General features: G+C 43.5%; 1 long non-coding RNA gene across 1 annotated transcript in view; it reads left to right on the top strand.

Annotated features, from left to right (window-relative positions):
- Positions 1-4631: 4631 nt before the first annotated feature.
- The window catches only part of LOC119129589, a 22026-nt gene continuing 12633 nt past the window's right edge, over positions 4632-14024 (top strand). Inside the window, exons 1-3 of the long non-coding RNA XR_005099284.1 lie at positions 4632-4843; positions 9083-9094; positions 13047-13054. This is a non-coding gene — a long non-coding RNA (uncharacterized LOC119129589). The remainder of the gene's footprint in view (positions 4844-9082; positions 9095-13046; positions 13055-14024) is intronic.

The raw sequence follows: 14024 nt of genomic DNA, 5'->3' as shown, positions 1-14024 counted from the left end.
AGGAGTGATGTGATGTGACCCCGTACCAGCTTTTCAAAGCACTTCATCACCACCGGGGTGAGTGCGACTGGCCGGTAGTCATTAAGGCTGGTGATGTGGCGTTTCTTGGGCAGGTGGACTATAGTGGAGGATTTTAAACAGGATGGGACGATGGACTCAGTAAGGGACTGGTTGAAAATCTTCGTGAAGACTCCAGCCAGCTGATCTGCGCAGTCCTTCAGGACACGCCCAGTGACGCCGTCAGGACCCGCAGCCTTCCTCGAGTTGATGGTCCGCAGCGTGCGCCTCACCTCGTGCTCCTTCACTGTGAGGGTGAAGCTGCTGCGAACTGTGGGATGTGATGTGGCCGCTCCAGGTGGCTCGGACCCGAACCGGGCAAAGAAGGTATTAAGGACCTCTGCCAGTGAGGCGTCCCCTTCAGCAGCTCCGATGGTGGTTCTGTAGTTGGTGAGATGCTGGACTCCCTGCCACACCTGCTTGCTGTTGTTGCTGTCCAGGTGATCCTCAATCCTCTTCTTATAGGCAAGCTGGGCCTCTCTGATGCCTCTCCTCAGGTTGGCTCTGGCTGTGCTGTGTAGAGAGCCCCGTCCTCAGACCTGAGGGACAGAGCGGTGTCCCGCTCCTCCAGCAGCCGAAGGACCTCCCGGGTCATCCAGGGCTTCTGGTTGGGGTAAATCCGTATAGGTTTGTCCACTGTGACAGTGTCTGTGCAGTGCTTGATATAACACAGAACACTGTCTGTGAACACGTTCAAGTCCCGGTGTTCGAAGATGTCCCAGTTAGTCCTGTCGAAGCAGTCCTGCAACTGCTGAGAGGCGTCATCAGGCCAGGTTTTAACAGTTTTAGTGATGACAGGAGCTGATTTCCTGATGGTGGTATATGCCGGGAGTAATAGCAGTGACGTGGTCAGACTGGCCCAGGTGAGGTAGCTGTTTTGCCCTGTAGCCTAGCTTGATGTTGGAGTAGACCTTGTCCAGAGTGTTAACTCCTCTAGTGGCACACTTAACATGCTGGTGGAAACTAGGGAGTGCTGCTTTCAAGTCTACATGATTAAAGTCCCCTGCCATGATGTGGACTGCGTCAGGATATCTGCTCAGCTGGCTGCTAATACTGCCATGTAATAGTCCAATAGCTAGCTTAGCATTAGCCTCCGGAGGTATGTAAACAACAGTCGTCATGACTACGGTAAATTCACGAGGGAGGTAAAAGGGCCTGCATTTAATAGTCACATACTCCAGGTCCGGGCAGCAGTGACTGTCTACAGTCACCATATTAGTACACCAGTTGTTATTGACGTACATACAGAGCCCCCCCCCCCCTTGCTCTTGCCGGAGTTCTCAGTCCTGTCATGACGCTGTGTGGTGTAGCCTGCTAGCTCGATAGCAGAGTCCGGTATGAGTGGATGAAGCCAGGTTTCGGTGATCAGCACCATGCAGCAGTCCTTCGCGGTCTGGTTCGCAGACATCTGTAGCCTTAGTTCATCCGTCTTGTTAGCAAGAGACCTGGCGTTGGTAAGAAACAGGCTAGGGAGCGGTGGTCTGAACGGCCGCTTCCGTAGCCTGGTTAGCGCGCCGGCCCTGCAGCCTCGTTTTTGCCTCCTCTCTCTGCGCTGCCTTCGCTTCCTCCCAGCGGGGATGGTGATCCAAGGGGAGCCGGGGCGCCTGATGATATCCTCCGGTATGTTTTGCGAGCGGTGAAACTCCGCTGTGACACTCAACTCGCAGCAAACCCCTATCCTGAGGAGCTCCTGCCGGTTGTAGGTGGTGTAATATCGACATACAGTGGGTACAAACACTAACAAAAAACAAACAACGCGTAGATCGGGAGAGCACTGAGCCACTGCAACTGCGTGCGCCGCCATCTTCACCAACAGACTCAACAGCTGTTGGTGAATCTGGTGGTGCGGGAGCGCAGGCTCCTGTACCTCTTCCCAGAGGGCAGAAGATCAAACAAAGAGTGAGCAGGGTGACTCACATCACTCACAATCGTGGTCGCCTTGCGGGTGAGATGGGAGGTGTAAATGTCCTACAGGGAGGGGAGTGAAGCACCAATAATCTTACCAGCCGTGTTCACTATGCGTTGCAGGGCCTTCAAGTTCTATTCAGTGCAGCTACCACCCCAAACAGCGATGCACCTGGAGAGGACGCTCTCAATGGTGCCACGGTAGAATGTAGTCATGACGGCCGGAGGAGCACTTGCCTAAGTGTCCGCAGGAAGTACAGGCGGCGCTGAGCTTTCTTCGCCAGTGATGCGGTGTTGGTGGACTAGGAGAGGTCCTCACTGATGTGCACTGCTCACTCTCTCCACCACAGCACCGTCGATGGTCAGTGGCAGGTGTTGGGTGTGACCCTTCCGGAAGTCAACAACAATCTCCTTGGTCTTGTTGACGTTCAGCAGGAGGTTGTTGTCCCTGCACCACGTGGCCAGAAGGTCGACCTCCGACCTGTACTGAGTCTCGTCGCCCCCGGTGATGAGACCCACCAGAGTCGTGTCGTCGGCATATTTCAGCACGCGGTTGCTACTGTAAGTTGCAGTGCAGTCATGCGTCAGCAGGGTGAAGAGCAGCGGACTGAGCACGCAGCCTTGGGGGGCCCCGTGCTCAGCGTGATGCTGGCGGAGATTTTGTCGCCAACACGTACCACCTGAGGCCTCTGACAGAGGAAGTCCAGTAGCCAGTTGCAGAGGTAGGTACTGAGGCCCAGCTTGTCGAGTTTGCAGATGAGTCTTTGTGGTACAATGGTGTTGAATGCAGAACTGAAGTCCACAAACAGCAATCTCACATACGAGTCCCTTCTCTCCAGGTGGGTGAGGGCTGAGTGGAGGGCAGAGCAGATGGCATCCTCAGAGGACCGTTTGGCTCGGTACGCAAACTGGAAGGGGTCTATGGTGGGGGGGAGAATGGATCTGATGTGCTCCATGACAAGCCGCTCAAAGCACTTCATGATGATGGCCGTCAGTGCCACGGGGCGGTAGTCATTGAAGCAGGACGGAGCAGGTTTCTTCGGCACAGGTACGATGGTGGCAGCCTTGAAACATGAAACAGCCGCTGTTCTAGTGTTAAGAACACCAGTGAGATGCAGGTATTGCATACTACATAAGGAAAATATACATATTATCGCCCATTTCAGTGCCCCTTGGCGATCGGACAAAAAGTGTTCTCTATTAATCGCCCACCCCCCCGTTGGACATAAACCTTCTCTAATTATCGTCTGGGGCGATAATTAGAATAAATATGGTATATATATATATATATATACGTATATATTATATAAAATATCCTTTATTGTATTTTATTATAGTATTTTTAAACACTGTATATTGTACTTTTAAATGTTTTTGTATTCTTAAACACTTAAGTAAACATTTTAAAGTCAAACTGATTTTCATAAACATTCTTTATTTAAATAAATAGGGGAAGAAATACATAATAATAATAAATAAGAGTAAATATATACAACATCCACACAAGACTTTTACGAACCTTTATTGTAGTTTTATACACTTCATTGTTTTTTAAATAATTTTTGCATTTTTAAACACTATTGTAAAAAAAAGTCAAACTGACTTGCAGAAAAATTTCAATAAATAAGAAAATTAATGAGTAAATATATTTCTCTCTGCTCTTGCGTGCTAGCCGACTGACGCGCCCCCGCGGCCAAGCGCGAGCGCATCAGCGCAAGACTATTATGATTTAAGTTTTATACACTCTATTGTATTTTTAAATACGTTATTGTATTCTAGACACTTTTTAAAACATTTTAAAGTGTCACGGCTCCGCTCTGCTCTTGCGTGCTGGCCGACTGACGTGCCCCCGCGGCCCAGCCCTGTCACGTCTCGTCCCCAGCCGTTCCACTATGTGTCTGTTGTCATGGTTTCTGTCTGTGTGCTCGCCCCTCCCCTCCTGTGTGCCCATGATTAGTTTGATTATTTTCACCTGCCTCTTGTTACCTGTCGTGTATATAAGTCCTGTCTGCCCCTCACGCCCCGTCGGATCATTGTTGTCTTGATGTCTTTTTGGTTCCTGATATCGTAATGTTGTTGTCGTCACGCTTCATGTCTTTTTGGTTCCTGTCGTTTTCAAGTCTGTTTCGGTTAGTCAGTCAGTCATGTTATCGTTTTGTTAAGGCATGTCAGTTTGCCAAGTCTGTCTTTTGAGTTCCTCCAATAAACCCTGGTCCAAGCTGCACTTGGTCGCCTTGCTCCATTCCATCCGTGACAAGCGCGAGTGCATCCGCACAAGACTTTTTTATAATTTTATTTTCAAACACTTTATTGTATTTTTAAACATTTTAAAGTGTAAATGTGTATCGGTTTCGCTTTGCTCTTGCGCTGCTGACCGGCTGACGCACCCCGGCAGCCCAGCGCGAGGGCATCCACACATTGCTCAGAGGCACGCCCCGCGCTTAGTGCTCATTAGTGCCGCTGTCCCAAATCCTGGACGACAGTGCTTTTTTTCTACAAGCGCGATTACGCTCACTGCCAATGTCTCGACTGTTTCTGCACGGCGGTGCATTTTTCTTTTGTGCGCGGCTGTGTTACGTCTTTGCTCTCGCCCTGCTGGCCTATGGCATCGCGCGCCCCCCACGCTAGACCTCTGAGGCCCGCGTCGCCAATATGGAATTTCTAATCGTCAGTCCTCACAGTTTTGTCTGTTTTGACATGCACGCCTGGCACCTGATTCTCGTTTGCCTGACCCGCTGTGTTACGAGATGCCTGCGCGACGCGAGCTCGCTGACCGGCTCGTCATTTTAAAATGTAAACGTGCAACGGCTCCGCTGTGCTCTTGCCATGCTGACCAGCTGTCGCGCCCCCGCTGCCCAGCGCGAGGGCATCCGCACAAGATGTTTTAGAATTGGGAGTGACAAGCAGACACGCATTCTACTCCGCTTGGCAATCAAGGAGCGGAGACGTGATAGTACCGTAATTTTCGGACTATAAGTCGCGTTTTTTTCATAGTTTGGGTGGGGGGGCGACTTATAATGAGGAGCGACTTATATGTGAATTTTCTCAAAAATGTTCAAAAAAAAAAAAAAAAAAGTGGAACCGCGATGTAGCAAGGGATTACTTTAATTTGAATTTCAAGGGACGTCAGCAGCGCGGCGCGGCGTGGCGCAGCGGTTGTTTACAAAAAGGACAAAGATTGATCACGGGATGACGAAGATGACGAAGGGCCCCACGTACTACCGGCATCATTAGCGGCTTTGTTTCTAAGTGACACGGAGGACGAAGAGTTTGAAGGATTTAAGGATTTGAAGTGACACAGAAGGTTTGAAAAACTATTATGGCTTTTACGCACACCCGGTCTCTACGGAGCTCTCTTTCACCTCCGTGGATAGAAGTCGGTGGCCGGCGCTCGGACGGGTGGCTGTCCGGGGACGGTGGATGGCGCTCGGTCATGGCTTTTACGCACGCCCGATCCTATTCTATGGATCTCTCTTCCACCTCCGTGGCTGGAAGTCCACGCCGCCACACGCCTGGAAGTTTGTTTTGTTAAATAAAGAGCCGTTTACCAAACCCACGTCTTTCCTTGTACTTTGTTAATGCTACAATATAGTTATATACTAGATCTGTGGAATAACGACAAGGCTGATGTCAGGGCACAAGCGCGGCGTTGTTGACAAACGACGAGGAATTTGATCGATGGATTTAATGATTTAGAGTGCACAGATGGTTTGACAATAATATTGCTTATATAATAGTTATTTGATATCTAATTTATATATCGTTATATGGGCCTGTGGAATATTTTGACTAAAGATAAATAAATAAATAAAAATCCGCGATGCACCGAATCTATCAGCAATATTTGTTTAAAAAGAAATCTGCGATAGGTGAAGCGCAAAGTAGCGAGGGATTACTGTATATATTACAACTTTTCAGAGCTTTGTGCCTGAAGTGGGGGAGCTTCTAGAACGGGGGTGGGCAAACTACGGCCCGCGGGCCACATCCGGCCCACGGGGCCGTTTAATCCGGCCCGCCAAACCTGAATAAATTGTATTATTAATTTTTTTTGGGTCATTTTCCCTGCAATTACTATGTTTCCCCAGTAGATGGGGAAGCGCCCGCCCGCGCATTTACTCCCGGGAGCCGTGTCAGAAAGCTCGGTGCACACTCACAAGTGCGTGTGTACTCAGTAGTACGTAGTAATTTCATCTATCAGTGCGGAATTTCGAGTGTAGGCTGTGACGTCAATATTCTCGTAATTCGTGCGCTGAGTTTTCAGATACAGTTTTACGCTAATGCCACCCACAAACCTTCCCCTGGAATCCTTCCATTAAAATGAGTGGCCCGAAGAAAAGAAAGGTGGACAGTGAGTGCCGAATGTTAAAAAAGAGTGGACAATTTGGCTCGACCTACGTGTGTGAGAAGACGTTCAGCCACATGAACGTCAACAAAGCCCGTCACAGATCTAGGTTAACGGACCGACACCTCGGCTCTATCCTAAAAATTACCACAACAAATTTTACTCCAGACTATGATGCACTAGCCAAAAAGGGAAACCAACAATACTATTGATTTCTTTATTACTTTATTTAGATGTATTCTTTCACTGATTCTTCAAGATGATGTATTTGGTCAGAATGTTTGCCGTTGGATGTGATTTCGCCTCATTAGATAAACATATTTCATAAATCTGACCTGCAGGCGCTGAAGTGATGGAAAATATTATTCATCATAACAGTGTCGTATTTAATAAGAATCACTGATAGTAGTTTTTTGATGAAATATTTTTTTAATGCTGTTAATAAATGCATTTGTTTTCAAAAAGCTTTTTTTTAATATCCATGCTTTAGTATCTACTAAAAGTAAAAACCTTTTATGCAATGACCTTTACATGTCATTTATATTACTTCACACAAACACTACATCCATCTGCTCCTGGTTCGGCCCCCCGGTCAAAATTTAGAACCCAATTCGGCCCGCAAGTCAAAAAGTTTGCCCACCCCTGTTCTAGAACCATCTTGGTTGACAGGCACGGCAGCTAATGTAATATGTGGGCATACAGATGCTTTGTGTGACTTAATTTTGTCACCTGTGTGCTAATCGATCCTGTCCCTAGCATAATTTAATATATTGAAGGAATGGGGTCGAAATACAAAAAGTCCTGCCTAGCTACAAAAACATATGCTCAAACCTCATTGAATAAAGTACATAAGCAGAAAAGTATATTCACATATTAAAGCAATAAAAGAAATATTTTAAGCATATAATTATACCTACACACCAAATCAATAAAGCAGACATAACTAGACATTTTTGATAGGTGGTAATGACAAAGGTTTTTATAACTTTATGATCTGATTTATATTTCTGAGCACTTTGAAATAACAAATGTTTTTTGATATATTGCCTGAATAGCTTAATGACCCTTAAGGAACTGTTTAATGCATGCCTGATGTTTTTCTAAATCACGGACACTGCCAAAGTAGTCTAAAAATGTTCAGTACTTGATTGTATCTTATGTTTTGACTAATGCTAGACGCCAGTTTTCGATTACTACTGAACGTTCTGGACAGAGGGAAATATTTTGCCTAACAAAGAAAATATATGGTTGGAAGCATGATTAAACTAAGAATATAATGACGTAAGCAAAGACATGGAGTATCAAAAGAACAAACTTTGCATAGTCAGGGAACATTAATAGATTAATGATGTCACAGCCAAAAAGCTCACATAATTTCGTACAAAATGACAAACTTGAAAGAATGATGAAAGAATGAGGTGAGACAGTGTATGTGCAAAGATGGAGGAGAATGTTTACAGGAAGGTCACTTGGAGATAAAAACCAGCAGGTGCCAGAGGGAGTCAGCCAAGGACTCGGCCAAAGATGATCGCCAAGGCCGAAAGACGGGATGGAAGACAACAGCCCCCACCCAAGGACTCGGCCAAAGATGATCGCCAAGGCCGAACGACGGGATGGAAGACAACAGCCCCCACACACACACCGTATCGCCCATAATCAGCACCCACTCCCATGGAATCAAAATCTCCTGCGAACTTGCCCCACCCCAAAGACTCATCACCCATCAAACTCGGCCCACACCGGCATGTGCAACTGAATATAAGCTGACCAAAGAACCTTGAACGTTGCCTTTTCTGAATGGAGACTTTCTGCTCTTGAAAGGCCCAGCGCTGTATTGTACTTTCCTGAAAACAGAGCTTTCTTAACAAGAATTGTGATTGAACTCAACCAACCTGTGTAAGTCTAATTTCTGCTTCAGTGTCTTAGCATTTTCCTAAATCTGAAGAAATCAAACGAGCATGCAGTGAGTAAATTGGATAACAGGTGATTGGCAATGGCTTTTGCCGTGAGGCGCAGATAGCGCGCTCCCTAAATTGTGGACAAAATCCAACAACATATATATATATATAGTATATATATATATATATTATAATTTATAGATACATACGTGTATGTATATATATATATATATATATATATATATATATATATATATATATATATATATATATACGTATATATACTATATAAATTATAATATATATATGTTAAACGCATGAAAGTGTATCTCCAAAAGGCAAAATCAGCAAGTTAATCCCCAAATTTTGTGAAATGGTAACACAAAATCGAGGTTTGTCAGATGCCACTCATCAAAGAAAGAAGTTTTCTAAGACTGACTGTTATGGATTTTGATAATGAGAACCACCAACAGTTCATCGTCACACTCCTCTATCTTTATTATAAGTTATGTCCAGAGTCTAAGACTCATTCATCCACATCTAAATAGACCATAATCAGCCTTCATGCTCGCGATTCTCACTCTTGCCTGCAGTTATTTCGACAGCTACTGATCAGTCGGGAATTCAAGCACTGAATCTTTTTTATGGTGGGATGTCCAGCAGCTTTGGCAGAGGAGCACTCTGACATGAAAGTAACTTCCTTTAATCTGCTTCGTCTTTGTGTAGAAAGTGACTTTGAAACTGAGTATCACAAGAACCCGCCACCCCTCACATCAGCCTCATCCCCGTCCAGTACCAAATCATCTCAGTGGAATTGAAAGCCAAGTGCTCGCTCCCTGTCCTTTTCAAATCCACCTGCCGATTTTTAGGGGGCATCAAGTTTTCTGTATTTGTTGGTGTTGCTATTTCGTTTTTATTCTGCTAATGGTTTGTGTTATATGGCTATTCCATTGCATAAATGAAAAAGTTTTGACTACTGACAGAGATTAGTGTCATGTGGAGGGCAAACATAATAGCTTCTATTTAAAAAAAAACAAAGATATCATTATACCACGCTTGCTCTCTGTGCACTTTGTCCTCAGTCTAAATGGTGCAGCTCTGATTGCTCTGCCCTCATTTTGCAGTGACAAAAGGGCTCAGGCTGCTGCTCCTTGCAATTTTCCAAACAATAGATCAAAATTGGATTTGCACAAATAAAGAAAATGGAATAGAGCTTGTGTTTTTTCACTAATATTTAAACTGCCATTTCAAACAATACCTGTGAAAACACTGTCTGCATGTGTTTATTGATAAAATATTCGCAAGTGACTGAATGACAAGTGATTAGGCTCCAGCATGCCCATGGCCCTCGTCAATATAAGCGGTTCAGATGATGGATGGATGGATGGATGGATGGATGGATGGATGGATGGATGGATGGATGGATGGATGGATGGATGGATGGAGCCTGGGATTAAGGGAGGGAGGGATGGATGGATGGAGAGGCGGGGTGATGGGTGAATTAGAGAAGGGGTCAGCAACTTTTTTGAAAATGACCTGAACTCACAAGTTCATCAAATTAACTTTAGTTAGAGGCATCCATTGGTTTTGTATAACGTTTATCCTCATTTGGGATGTGCTGGAGCCTATCCCTGTTGACTTCCGGTCAGAGGCGGGGTATACCCTGGAATGGACCCCACCGTATCACATCCTTTATTTATGTTATTAATAAGAATAATTAAGAGAATACTCTAAATGTGTGTGAAAACTGATCATGTTAGTTTTTTCACATTTCAACAAGGCTTTTTAGAAAGATAGGGGAAAGATAAATGTTAATGTATGACATTTTTTCCTCCCAAAAAAATCTCTGCAAGTTTACATTTTCAAATGATTACTTTGTAATAATTGCTAGGAAATCCCAATGTCTCCTCACAAGTGAAGTACTTTAAGAAAGGGCTACTAATTTTTCGGGGCTGACAGTGGCATGTTGCTGTCCCTTGCTTTAGAGCTTTTTTCTGATATCACACACACGATAAGTTCATCACTTTCTGTTAAGTCTATAATCTAGTACTGCAACATCCATTTGAGACAGATAATAACAAAAGATCCCCTAAATCCACACAACTGTTGTAAAAAGGAACGAGAGGATTATAGATTGTGTCAACAAGAAGAAGAACACAGCACAGGGCGCTAAAGCAGATTTGCTTTCTTGATTTGTACCGTAGCATACTGATCTAGTGAGGTCACACTTATTATCATATGTTTCGTATAATAATCACTATCACTCGTTTTAAAGTCGATTAAGCATCTGAAAAGCTCTAATCATTGTCAACAATTGTTTTTCTGCTTGAAATAAAAGGCAACAATGTGCAGAAAGTTTAGTTAACTGATAATGTACAACAAATGCCTCATCCAGGCCTGGAATCTTTATAGAGTAGTGAGAAGAAGGATGATAATCATCAAAAGTGTTTTAAATACTCCAGCGAGTGACACAATTCAGATTACCGTATTTTTCGGACTAAAAGTTGCTCCGGTATATACGTCGCATTAGCCATCAAATGCACAATAAAGTGAAAAAAAAACATATATACCGTATTTTTCGCACCAAAAGGCGCACTGGATTATAAGGCGCACCCTCATTTAATTTTTTTTAAAGAAATTATTTCATACATAGGGCGCACCGGAGTAAAAGGCGCATAAAATAGAAGCTATACTGCAACAAACTGAGGTTGACTAGGGTTGCGGTATGAATAGAATAGAATAGATCTTTATTTGTCATTGTCACATGTACAACGAAATTTAAAAATTTCCACTGCATCCACTAGCCAATAACCAATGAGCCCTCTGTTAACAATTGCGTTTCTCAAACTATCTCCTATAAAATGATCAGAACTGACTAAAGTTCGATCTAACGCATTGGTACTGCTTACCTATGTTTCCCTTCCATATCGATCCGTTAATTTACTCGAAACATTAACAGAGCAGCCTATTTTGACATGAAATAGCCTCGTGAGTATAGCAGCTATCACTATAGCATTAGCCACCTGCAAACTCCCATGAGCCTCAGCTCGCAGACTCCCATGAGCCTAAACAATCGTGTTTCTCAAACGATCTCCTATAAAATGATCGGAACTGACTAAAGTTCGCTCTAACACATTGGTACTGCTTACCTATCTTTCCCTTCCATATCGATCTGTAAATTTACTCGAAAGATTAACGGAGCAGCCTATTTTGAAATTAAATAGCCTCACGGGTACAACAGCTATTCAGTGACGCCCCCTGACCACGGTTGCCGTAATGCTGGGAAGCGATGCGACCTTGTAATTTACTAGTCGTACTAAAACGTACTGAAACATTTTGGCAGAGCGCTGTGTACAACCAGTATGGATCAACAAAATCATCAATTGATACATATATAAGGCGCACCGGACTATAAGGCGCACTGTCGGCTTTGGAGAAAATTTTATGTTTTTAGGTGTGCCTTATAGTCCGGAAAATACGGTAAGTCGCACCGGAGTATAAGTCACATTTTGGGGGAAATTTATTCGACAAAATCCAACGCCAAGAACAAACGAAGAGCTGAGAACGGGCCTGACGTAACATTGACAGTTATCCAAATAACTATATTATAAATTACACCTTTATCAAACCATCTGTGTCACTCCAAATCATTAAATTCATCGATCGTCCTTTATGTCAACAATGCCGCTGACGTCGGTTGCAGTTCAAATTATTCCACAGGCCCATATAACGATATATAAATTATATATCAAATAACTTTTATACAAGCAACAATATTATCAAACCATCTGTGTCGTTCCAAATCATTAAATCCATCGATTATCCTTTACGTAAACAATGCCGGGTGTGCGCCGCACCGCGCCGCTGACGTCGGACTCGTCTCAGTTGCAGTTCAAATTATTCCACAGGCCCATATAATTATAAACAACAATTTTATCAAACAATCTCTGTCACTCCAAGTCGTTAAATCCCGTCGTCGAATCCTTTGTCCTTTATGTAAACACAGACGCGTGTGCGCCGCGCCGCTGCTGTCAGTTGCAGTTCAAATTACAATAATCCCTTGCTACATCGCGGTTCGTTTATTGCTGTTTCACTACATCACGGATTTTTGAATTTTGAAAATGTGTGAATAATTTCGCATATAAGTCGCTCCTGAGTATAAGTCGCCCCCCCACCCAAACTATGAAAAAAACTGCGATTTATAGTCCGAAAAATACGGTATTTACTTCCACATATCGCAATTTGAATGCATTGTGGTAATGTGAAAAATAGCAAAAGCACAATCTAATATCGTGATCTTGTGATACCATCAGGGATCTGGGTCAAAATAAATACCATTGGGCCTGGTGGCCTAAGGCACTAATATGACTGTGGTAACATCCTTTAAAAAAGGCGGATTAGAACATGATATAACATTTTAGTTAAAGAGTTATAGAAGTTATATAAATTATAGACTCTTGAGCAGATTTTAAATCCACACAAATTTAAAAAAAATATAGGAAATGTTGGATTTTGTCCACAATTTAGGGAGCGCGCTATCTGCGCCTCACGGCAAAAGCCATTGCCAATCACCTGTTATCCAATTTACTCACTGCGTGCTCGTTTGATTTCTTCAGATTTAGGAAAATGCTAAGACACTGAAGCAGAAATTAGACTTACACAGGTTGGTTGAGTTCAATCACAATTCTTGTTAAGAAAGCTCTGTTTTCAGGAAAGTACAATCCAGCGTTGGCCTTTCGTGCGACCATGCTCAAGAGCAGAAAGTCTCCATTCAGAAAAGGCAACGTTCAAGGTTCTTTGGTCAGCTTATGTATATTCAGTTGCACATGCCGGTGTGGGCCGAGTTTGATGGGTGATGAGTCTTTGGGGTGGGGCAAGTTCGCAGGAGAGTTTGTTTCCATGGGAGTGGGTGCTGGTTCGGTGAGAGCTGGTTCCGTGGGGGTGGGTGCTGATTATGGGCGATTCGGTGTGTGTGGGGGCTGTTGTCTTCCATCCCGTCTTTCGGCCTTGGCGATCATCTTTGGCCGGGTTCTTGGCTGTCTCCCTCTGGCACCTGCTGGTTTTATCTCCAAGTGACCTTCCTGTAAACATTCTGCTCCATTCTTGCACATACACTGTCACACCTCATCCATTCGTCATTCTTTCAATTTTGTCATTTTGTACGGAATTATGTGAGCTTTTGGCTGTGACATCATCAATTTATTAATGTTCCCTGACTATGCAAAGTTTGTACTCACCACTTACCATGTTTTTGTTTGTTTGTTCTTTTGATACTCCATGTACTTGCTTACGTCATCATATTCTTAGTTTAATCATGCTTCCAACCATATCTTTTCTTTGTTAGGCAAAATATTTCCCTCTGTCCAGAACGTTCAGTAGTAATCGAAAACTGGCGTCTAGCATTAGTCAAAACATAAGATACAATCAAGTACTGAACACTTTTAGACGACTTTGGCAGTGTCCGTGATTTAGAAAATCATCAGGCATGCATTAAACAGTTCCTTAAGGGTCATTAAGCTATTCAGGCAATATATCAAAAAACATTTGTTATTTCAAAGGGCTCAGAAATATATATCAGATCATAAAGTTATAAAAACCTTTGTCATTACCCCCTATCAAAAATGTCTAGTTATGTCTGCTTTATTGATTTGGTGTGTAGGTATAATTATATGCTTAAAAGTTTCTTTTATTGATTTAATATGTGAATATACTTTTCTGCTTATGTACTTTATTCAATGAGGTTCGAGCATATCTGTTTTTGTAGCTAGGCAGGACTTTTTGTATTTTTACCCCATTCCTTCAGAAACTACACATGAATTGTT

The sequence above is a fragment of the Syngnathus acus genome, chromosome 10, assembly GCF_901709675.1.
Source record: "Syngnathus acus chromosome 10, fSynAcu1.2, whole genome shotgun sequence".
Lineage (NCBI taxonomy): Eukaryota > Metazoa > Chordata > Actinopteri > Syngnathiformes > Syngnathidae > Syngnathus > Syngnathus acus.
The sequence above is the reverse complement of the archived record's forward strand: the minus strand, read 5'-3'. Positions and strand labels throughout refer to the sequence as shown.